This window comes from Rhineura floridana, chromosome 4 (assembly GCF_030035675.1).
Source record: "Rhineura floridana isolate rRhiFlo1 chromosome 4, rRhiFlo1.hap2, whole genome shotgun sequence".
NCBI classification, from domain to species: domain Eukaryota; kingdom Metazoa; phylum Chordata; class Lepidosauria; order Squamata; family Rhineuridae; genus Rhineura; species Rhineura floridana.
Window position 1 is genome coordinate 129,388,517 of NC_084483.1, and position 10,622 is coordinate 129,399,138.

At 40.0% G+C, this 10,622-nt stretch overlaps 1 long non-coding RNA gene across 1 annotated transcript; it reads right to left on the reverse strand.

The window, feature by feature from the left end:
• Positions 1–4,418: 4,418 nt before the first annotated feature.
• LOC133384442 (uncharacterized) lies at positions 4,419–10,042 on the reverse strand. The gene is made up of 4 exons (XR_009762561.1): positions 9,979–10,042; positions 8,857–8,925; positions 6,920–6,995; positions 4,419–5,686 (listed from the first exon to the last, which is right to left on the reverse strand). It is a non-coding gene; the product is annotated as an uncharacterized LOC133384442 (long non-coding RNA).
• Positions 10,043–10,622: the final 580 nt, after the last annotated feature.

The following is a 10,622-nucleotide window of genomic DNA, read 5'->3' on the forward strand; positions in this document are numbered from 1 at the left end:
ATTGGAAAAAGATCTGGAGTTTATGGATATTAGAAATAAAATCTACTGTTTGGAATTTAACGTTATCTCTGAAGAAATTAATGAAGATATTAGAGATAAAGTTATCAATGGCTTGGATAATCTTCTGGACTGGAATGACGTGATGGAGTTTGATATAGTGAAAATCTATGGAATTAACTGCAGCCATGTGACAATGGAAAAACTTTCAAGAGATGAGCCAGTGCATTTTGTAAAAAAGAAGAACAGAGATATGACTTTACAACAGCATTTCAGCAACTTATTCAGAATGGCTGGCAAGAAAATATTTGGGATAGAGGAAATTCCCATCAGACTCTTATTATATGACTATGGCTATGACAGCAAGATTATTATGGAATACTGATAATGGAAGATTGGACACTGAAATTACTGGACTTAACAGGACTATTGAAGATGGAAGATGAAATTAATAGGGATAATGGAATAATGGCTATTGAAATTATTGGACCTAACAGATTTTGATGAGATGGATTAATCGAAATGTTTATTTGGACTATGGTTATGACAATAAGATTATTATAATTATTAACGAGATGGATTAATCGATATGTTTATTTGGAGAAAAATTGATAGATATATTTCTTAAAGAATTGAAACCTCTCTTTGACTTTTTGTGGAAAGAATAAAGTAATGTTTATGAGATTTGATGATTAATTAAGATAACTACTGGAGGAAAGTGATTTTATAATATAATTTAAGAGACAGGATTGTTATATATTGTAGACTTATAACTGATTTGATTGGTGACAAATGGGAAGTCAACATTTTATTTTTTTGTTTAATCAGTTTTGTTTTGTTTTGTTTTTTTGTCTTTGAATGTTTTATGACTTTGTTTTGTATGTTTTATGAAAATTTGAATAAAAATTATTGTAAAAAAAAAAAAGACAGAGGGCCACCCAAGACATTTTGCTGTCTGAGGCGAAGGACAAGTTGATGTCCCATCCACCACCACCCATTCCACATATAGAAACCAATTGGAGTGGCACTTAATCTCACTTCAACACTGGTGACAGGGTAAAATCCTCCACTGCACCTCAATCCAGATTAGGAGACCCAGTACAGGCTGTATGGCAACAGAGAGGAATGGCTCTGGGGCTCAGGAGGAACATTTGGGGGCTGTTGCTACTGCCCACCAGCACCTGCCACTTGAGGCAGCTGCCTCACTCTCCCTAATGGTAGGGCTCGCCCTGTTAAGTCACTTTATGCCCCCTCTAACTGGGAAACATGTTCCTTAAGTTCTTAGGACACCCAGAGAACTTGCTCTCCAGATAAGGAGAGACACTGAAGGAACATCATGGATAACAGAAAAGCCTGAACCCTTCATGTCTCATAGACAAAAGCAGATGGGCTATCTGGCTTCTCTTTCTTTTATCCCTTCCCTTTCCTCTTTAAAATACCTAGCAAATCTACAACTTGTGCTCTTCCTGCCAGTTCCTTTGAATAAAGATTTTTGACCCAGCTTGCAGTTGGCTAAAGAATATAACAACTCTGTGGATAGTTATTTCCCATTACCCCCATCCCATATATATACAGTATTCACTCATAGTCAAAAAGCCTTGCAGGTTAAGAACGTACCTATAGCCCACAGATATTTCTATCAAACTTTCAAAAGCAGGGAAATTGGGCAGCTATACTGAATGTACCAGGGGAGCAGGGAACCTGATCTCCTCTCTGACATATTGTACTGCCCTACACATTTGTCAAAATGCAAACACAATTTGGGTTGATCTTTCACAGTCCAATCCATTTACTGTGTAGCTTGGAAGTATTTGGTAACCTGTACCTCGTTGAATTGTTGTTGATCACAAGCTGAATATAAGCCAACAGTGCAATGTGGCTGCAAAAAAGGCAAATGCTATAGGCTGCATTAACAGAAATATAATTTCCAAATCGCGTGAAGTATTAGTTCCCCTCTATTCAGCACTGGTTAGGCCTCATCTTGAATACTGCGTCCAGTTCTGGTCTTCGCACTTCAAGAAGGATGCAGACAAACTGGAACAGGTTCAGAGGAGGGCAACAAGGACGATCAGGGGACTGGAAACAAAGCCCTATGAGGAGAGACTGAAAGAACTGGGCATGTTCAGCCTGGAGAAGAGAAGACTGAGGGGAGATATGATAGCACTCTTCAAGTACATGAAAGGTTGTCACATAGAGGAGGGCCGGGATCTCTTCTCGATCATCCCAGAGTGCAGGACACAGAATAATGGGCTCAAGTTGCAGGAAGCCAGATTTCGACTGGACATCAGGAAAAACTTCCTAACTGTTAGAGCCATACGACAATGGAACCAATTACCTAGGGAGGTAGTGGGCTCTCCGACACTGGAGGCCTTCAAGAGCCATCTGTCAGGAATGCTTTGATTTGGATTCCTGCATTGAGCAGGGGGTTGGACTTGATGGCCTTATAAGCCCCTTCCAACTCTACTATTCTATGATTTTATGATTAAAAATACAGCATGGAATGACAAGGACTATTTATGTTGTAGTGACTGGAATCAAGGTTGCTGTCAGCTTCTTGGCCTCCTAGGTTATAGATCCTGTTTGACAAGAACCACCTAACCAACATAAAAAAAGAGAAACAGGTATTTGCAACATGCTGACTATTATCCAGACTTGCCTGATGTTTACAGATGAGAATACAAAGGCTTGGCTCGATATAGCAGGAAGCCGAGAAGGAAGTTGAAGACCTGCAGATAGCAACAGATGGGAATGAGATCATTATTTCTAGAAAGACTGGACTGAATAGACTTCACAGGAAAATAAATGAGCTGAAAAATGCACTCAGAATGTTCTGATATACAAAGAAGGAGAATTAAATAGTTTGTAAAAAGTGATATCAAAGTTTGAGAATGTTATTCTATCGGCATGAGACTCCAAATAGAATTCATTGTTGATTCTGCTAACATCCCGTGGCATGATGGCCAAAATACACTCTGACACAGAGTAGGGTTTTTAGCAGATAATGAATTGTATTCACTTCAGATATATACCTCCATTCAGGGTTTGAGAAAGGATTACTGGATCTAAGCATGATGATTCCACAAACACTTTGAGGACCAGGAACGTTTCAGAGATGGGCTTAAAATATATGAATTGCAGATCTGAATTCTACCCTGCACTGCACTGCACTAGAGAAATACAGATTTCAGGTTTCAAAACCAAATTTCAGAACTCTGGGTTGTGGGTCTCCATACAAATAGAAGGCATGTAGAATTCTAGAATCTAGTCTTGGACTAGAGTGTCTTTCTGAGCTCCAACAAGCACTCAAATGAAAAAAGTGAGTGAGCCTTGGTTTTTATGCCAGGACTGTAACATCTGAAAGATAGATGTGCACTTAATGTGCAATATTACATTGCTACTGTTAAAGTTTTACAAGCCTGCTACTACTGTATGCATGCTTTACCTTAAAAAATAAGTTTCAAAGAGATGTGACAACCTATCAGCTATCATGCAACACTAATTTAAACACAAGGCAAGATGCAAAGGGGAAGAAAAGCAACACATCTGGCCTTATGTAACTTTGTTCTAGCAGCACAGAAGCACGTGGGGTTGGCTTGACTATCCTGTAAAGTGATTTCTTGTCTTTTTCTCATGACTTCACATGCCTAAACCCTAAAAGAAGACCAGAGATACACACTTCATTAGCCCCAGCTAATATGGCCAATGGTCAGTGATGATGGGATCTACAGTCCAGCAACACATGGAGGATCACACATTCCCCATTCCTTAACCCTGGTAATAAAACTTGTACAATCATGGCAGAACATTAATTTCTTGTACTATTATATGTCATGTTCAATAAAAGAAGCAGATAGGTACACTGAATGATGATTAAAATGCTATGGTTTGTGGTTGATAGACTAGCATAACAAGAAAGGTTAGGCACTACACAATTGTGAGAATTTCAGTGCAATCGTTATGACATAAAGGGCATTTTTGTCACGCCCAATTCATCTGACTTCTTTCAGGCACACCCAAAGTGACAAGATGAGCCAGTCTCTGGTCTAAGAAAGGAACACCCACCAACACTTCCCACTCTAATAGGATACAAAACAACTTTGTCTGAATTCAGTCTTAGAATCTTTCCTTCTACAGAAATCAGCCAATAAGACAGAAGACAATGATACAGTCAGTATCCTGATGATTTCATTAGAAGTGAATTCATATTTTTATATAGATTTAAAATGTGGAAAATCCTGCAAATTCAAAATGGGACACTCTGAGTGAGAATTTCCCCACCCAACATTTTATTTCAGTTCCAGTTACAATAGCTAGAAATAACTAGAAAAATAACACCATAATCCTTAATATACCTTTGTTTCTCATGAAGATCAATGGCTCAAAATATTACTCAAAAATATTGCATGGGAATATTTGGGCAGAGAGATTTGACAAAAATTCTCCAAAGCTATTTTTAAATAAAATCCAGACAGTATTGCCAAAGGTTGTGTGCATCTGTGCACACATAGACAAAATTATAATCCATTCAAATGACAGAACATTTAGTCAAAATGCAAAACTGAAATTTATAGTTCAAAATCTATTCTCCTCCAGGGCACCGACTACCTTGAGGGGAAATAGATAATAGGCTTCTGGCAACAACTGCAATATTGCCACATCTACACCATATGTTTAAAGCAGTATCACACCACTTTACACAGTCATGACTTCCCCAAAGAATCCTGGGACTGTAGTTTGTTAAGGATGCTGCGAGTTGTTAGGAGTCCCCTTCTCCTCCCACAGAGCTACAATTTCCAGAGTTCCTTGGGAAGAGGAATTGATTGTTAAATCACTCTGAGAATTGTAGCTATGTGATGGGAATAGGGCTCTCCTAACAACTCTCTTTGGGAGTAAAAGTCTGGCTGAAGATGGTTGATAGAGGTCAGCAGAGGTTGGGGGTGTGTTTAAAGCAGCTCCAGCTCAAACTCCCCAGTGCTAGGCTGGAAGAGTTACTGGAACAATATTTATGTATCAGCTCTACACCTGGCCTGGCTTCTGGTCTCCTGTTGACTCCAGATGTGACACTGGACTATCCTAGACCTGCCTTTTGACTTGCCCTTGCCCTGCTTTGCCCATGGATTGCTTGGACCCTGACCTTTGGGTTACTTTGACCTTGTCTCTTGCTGCTTGACCTCTTTGTTGTGGACTCTGCTTATTTGAACTGGCCTTGGATACTGCCTTGGTACTGTTGCTGGGAAGTTTCTTACCTACTAAGGAGCCTAGTTAGAACAGGTCAGAGGCCCATCTAGTCCAGTATCCTGTTTTCACAGTGGCCAAATTAGTACAGTGTAGTACTTCTGTACTAATATATCTAAGAGCGAGTGTCATGGAACCCAGTGAAACTTTCCTCTGCATGAACACATATTGGACTGCACTGTTTAAAAAGCAAATAATTTGATTAGTAATGAGCTTACCTTATTACATTACTTAATCTATTTTTCCCACCCCAATGCCCCATTTTTACAGGAAAATGTGATGTCACCAAAAGGTGAGTGATGAAAACTGGAATGGAGAACAGTTTAAATAGAGGTGGTAGGATTTCCTAAAGAATTTTCTGCAGAGAAATGTTCTCTGCTATATTTCAGCAATATCAGTCCATCTCAGATTTGGGTTGAGAGCTGTTAAAGATGTTTCCAGTACATGCAAAACTCTAGATAAAAATAAGAAACCACTGTCATAAAAGAACTATAATAACAACTGACATTTGATTATCATTCTAAAGGTAGTTATTGCAGAATAACTAAAATCTGAATGAAACTGAGGATGAGCAAGCAAAAAGAGCTAACAGCTCTGTATGACAGTCATTTATCAACCACAAGTCTTCTCAAGCTTTATCGTAACCTCTTACAGATAAAGATAGTTGATAGCGGTTTCATCAAACATGGATGCTGTGATATCTTTGCCCTCTTGATTATGAATGAGACAATGAAAGCTGATTGATTGATCAATCTAGGCATGTGGTTTTCTGCAGTTATTGAGGCCTATTTACATGGATATTTGTATTAATGCTGCATAGGCCAGCCTAAAACACTTTAATGCCTGAGGGAGAGCAGCAAATGGCACCCCCCACCCCAAAGTCAAAGTGTATAGTACCAGGGTCAGCCAAGTCATTTTGTGACGTGAGTCAGGGGAAAATATCCCACAAGCACCTTTCCTGACACTAAAAAAATACACCAATAATAAATAACAGTTTTCTGCTGTTTTATGATACCGAGAATCTGCTGCCTGAAGCAGTTACTCCACTTTGCAAAATAGGTGGGGCTAGCTCTGACAGAGCTTGGAAAAGTTACTTTTTTGAACTACAACTCCCAGCAGCCCCAGCCAGCATGGCCACTGGATTGGGCTGATGGGAGTTGTAGTTCAAAAAAGTAACTTTTCTAAGCTCCAGGTGTATATGTGCGCTCTTGACAGTCTGAGTCTCAGACTTTGACCTGCTCCAGTAGAATACGGCAGAATACTTCCTGAGGTCATAGAGTGTCCTGTACATATCCCACCACAGAGTTGTATACCCACTATTTTGTACAGAGCTCCCTGCCAGAAGAAAACAAGCAAAGCAGGGAGAAATGTTCTTGCCAGTCCTCTTCCTGCTCCTCTAGTTTTCTACATTTACAAATTGATTTTTATGGCGGTGGTAGTGGGGTTAAATTTGTGAGAATTTGAAAAGTTATTTCCCATATTTGGCATCTTACTGTACAGTCCTTTCTACCACATCAAGAGTTTTACCACCTCATTCTGCTACATGTGTAGATTTACCTTGTGCTTCAGTTTTCCTGTCATGGCTTCACCAGAAATGCACCATGGAGCCTAGGAGAACTACTTGAGGAAAGCAGTGTTAATCTGGCTCAAATTGTAGTGCAGTCAGACACAGTTTTAGAAAACTTACCCAAGTCAAGGCGACTTCAGTTCAAAACTTCCTGCATATGACATTTAAAATGGAAATAAATGGTCCAGATGTAATCCTGTGAAAAAGCAGAGAATTAAAAGGGACAGAGTAGTGGACTTGTTTTTTCTGAGCAAGGTGCATAAGCAGGAGAAGGCCACGTAACTTTAGTTGGTCTTGGAAGTAGCTAATTATTTAGATTCACTTGAGTCTGGTTTTAGGCCTGGGTTTGGTACAGAAACTGCCCTGGTTGGTGACCTACGCCAGAAGAGGAACTGAGAAAATGTTGATCCTGTTGACTCTCCAGGATCTGTCAATGGCTTTTAATATCACCAGCCATAGCATCTTTCTGGACTGCCTGCATGGGTTGAGAATTGGATGTACCGTTTTGCAGTGGTTTTACTTCTGTCTTAAACAAAAGTCCCCAAAAGAGGTGCTGGCACACTGTTGCTCCTCCACATGGACATAATTCTTCATTATTCCACAAGATTCAGTTTTGTCTCCCATGATATTCAGCATCTAAGTAAAACAGTTAAGTGAGGCTGCTCAGAGTTATGGGGTATGGCACTATTAGGCATGGATGAATGCATCAGTTTTGGTTTCTCATTTTTCCATTGCTAAATTCAGTTTGCCACAATTCCACATTAGTTTGCAAAAAAAAAAAAAAAACACTACTCATGAAAATCAGCCTTTTAGTGCATATTTCTCCTAATATACATATTTTGTACTTGCAAACTATAGGCTGACTATACTTCTTTAAAAAATAACAAATAACGAGACTTTCAGGGAAGTGCTAGTTTATGTGGCTTATTTCAGCATGGGGCAAGAGCTGAGAAAAAATAAATGTTATTGCACAAAGCTAATGCTCATTTATGGCACAGGTTGCTATGAATCAAACCCCATGTATAACATGAATCAGCTCTGATACTAGAGACAGTGGAGAGGGTACGTAGGTGTAATGCAATACCCCACTCTTGAATGAATGAGCTCATCCACCTTTTACGGTAGAAGTTTGCATTCTGAGAATATTAAGGGATGAGTCAGATGACAAAGTTGGAATCCAATGTTTTGTTTCCTCTTATGCCTTGTGACTGGAACATATGCACTCAGGAGTGCAAGACCCAAATTAATTCAATAGTTGCCATTTTGAGCTGGACCCATCTAAATCACCAATGCCAATAGTCAGCCAAGCTACTGGTGGTAATCAGGAAAATCACTTGGGGTGACATCCACACTATACATTCAAAGCACTGTTATACCACTTTAACAGTCATGGCTTCCCCCAGAGTATTCTGGGAAGTGCTGTTTGTTAAGAGTGCTGGGAAATGTAGCTGTGTGAGGGATTCTCCTAATAACTCTCAGCACCCTTAACAAACAACAGTTCTCAGGATTTTTTTGGGGGGGGGACACCGTGACTGCTGAAGTATATAAGACTGCTTTAAATGTATGGTGTGAATGTGACATTGAACTTTATATGTTGTAGCATGGAACAACTGACTCTGCAATTCTAACTATTCCAAGGTGTCAAAAAAGCTAAATTCCATACTTGGAGCAGCCAGGAAAGAAGGGGAAAAATAACTGCAAACCAGTAATTTTATTCAAATTTATGGTCTACTGGTAGACTACCAGCGAAAAAATACCAGTACTGTATTTTGGAGTAAGAGTGTCCCAGAAATCAAGTCTGACCTGTTCTCATTTTGTATGTATGAAGGGCAGAATTGAACAGAGGAGCTGACTGCCAGATCTGAATAGCTTCCTGACACAGAGATTATGACTGAAGGCAGTAAGCTAAAATCCTCGTGATGTACAGTCACATCACTTGCTGGCATCAATAGAAGAGCTGTCAGAGACTGATGACAGCAAATGCAGTCGTTGTTAATGAACTGAAGTAGTTATACTTTAATGTTCCAAAATTCAGAAAAATAAATATCAAACCTTACCCATCTTTATTTTTATCCATAGGTAGGTGTAGTTGGCAGATTGACATTCAAACACGTGCTGCTTGTCCCCTGCATCCATTTTCCAAAGAGGGAGAAATATGCAAAATATATTGTTAATTGAAGACTGTTTTGGAGATTGAGATATTGGACTGCAAGCCAATATACCAATGCAGGCCATGATTATACTCCTTCTGTTCAATCCCAAGCTTAACCCTTTCCATAATCTTTCTCAAAGGAACATGACCTTGGAGACATTCATGTGTCCATCACTGTCACTGGAAGCACACATAGCCTCTGTGGCATGGAGCTCAGGTTGGTATCCCAGCTATTAACCTATCTGGGGGGGGACTTCCGGCTACCTCTGTTCCGGTAAGACACGCTTATATGTGTTCTCGGTCTTTTGCTTTTAACGACTTGTAATTAGCCTTCGTTTTTGAAAATTTAACTCCCTTGAGTACTCGACTGCAAGCCGTAAGCTTGTACAGCGCTAGAACATTATATATACGGGACGCTGCTTATTAAAGACGGCTGCAAACTGAAGGAGTCGAACGCCATTAATTTCCGGCTGTAGACTCAGCCATTAATCACTCCAGTTTACGACTTTAAATGCAAGGCGAAAACGACCTGAGTGCAGAACTTAAATAAATGCACTATATAGTCTGCGAGAAATAAACTTCAAGTGCAAAGCTTCTGAGACACTTCTTGGAATTGAAAACGAAACCTACCTTTTATATTTTATTTTTAATTTGTGTATCTAAATGGTTCTAACAAGGAGGCGATATCAGGAGCTGGGAATAGATACTGAGGGTGATGTTTTGACAAGTAACCTTCAATCCAAAATCACGAGCTTCTTTCCATACATTCATGACTCATCGCAACCTCCATCACAGCCCCAAAGTGCGCAGGAGGTGAACCCTCTGCCAGAAATGTCACATGAATGGACTTTAGATCAACCCTTCTCAATAAAAGCATATGCTGCTAATACAGCTGCTAAAAGTCTGGCTGAGGAGCTGTTAGATGCTGGCTTCAACTGTACCTTAAATTCAGTGAATGGTGGGCCTCCTTCGGAGGTAATTACTATTCACTCATATCATGAACCCCAGAGGCAACCAACATCCCTACCTGAGACGAGACTAGAGGCAAATTACTCAATCTCTCCATCTCCCGCCGCTCCTAGGACTCCCGGTCCGGGCTGGCAAGCTCTCTTGTTCGAAGAACTGAGCCTAGTTAAAACATATATCACAGAAACTAATAACTTACTTACCACACTGGTGCAGGCACTCGGGCCTCGCCTTCTTAAGAGTACTTTTGATCATGGAACCTTGATAACTTCTCCACCTACTTGTGTTCAACATGTGATATGTATAAAGTGTGTTGCTTTTGCAGGGTGCTCAAATTGTGTAGATGTGTGACTTTGTGTAAATGCTGGTTGTTGTTTGGGAGGGGTAAAGATGTAGTTAGTGAAGCAAGGAAAACAAGCTAAAATAGACACAAATACCAGGAAACAGGTGCAACAAAGACAGTTTGTGGTTAGGTTCTGCTCTGTCTGTCAACATAGAAGGGGAATACCAAGGGAGGGGGGGAAATATACCAAATATGGATAATAGTAAATATGAGTATGGGGGAGCTAAAATATGAGTAGTGGGAGATGTAAACAGGGGTGGGACTTCATGTGACATGAATAGGCGGCACGGATAGGTTGTAAACCCTGGAGTACTCGACCAATGAGGAAACAGGGGAGGGAATGAAGCGACAGGCAATAGGAT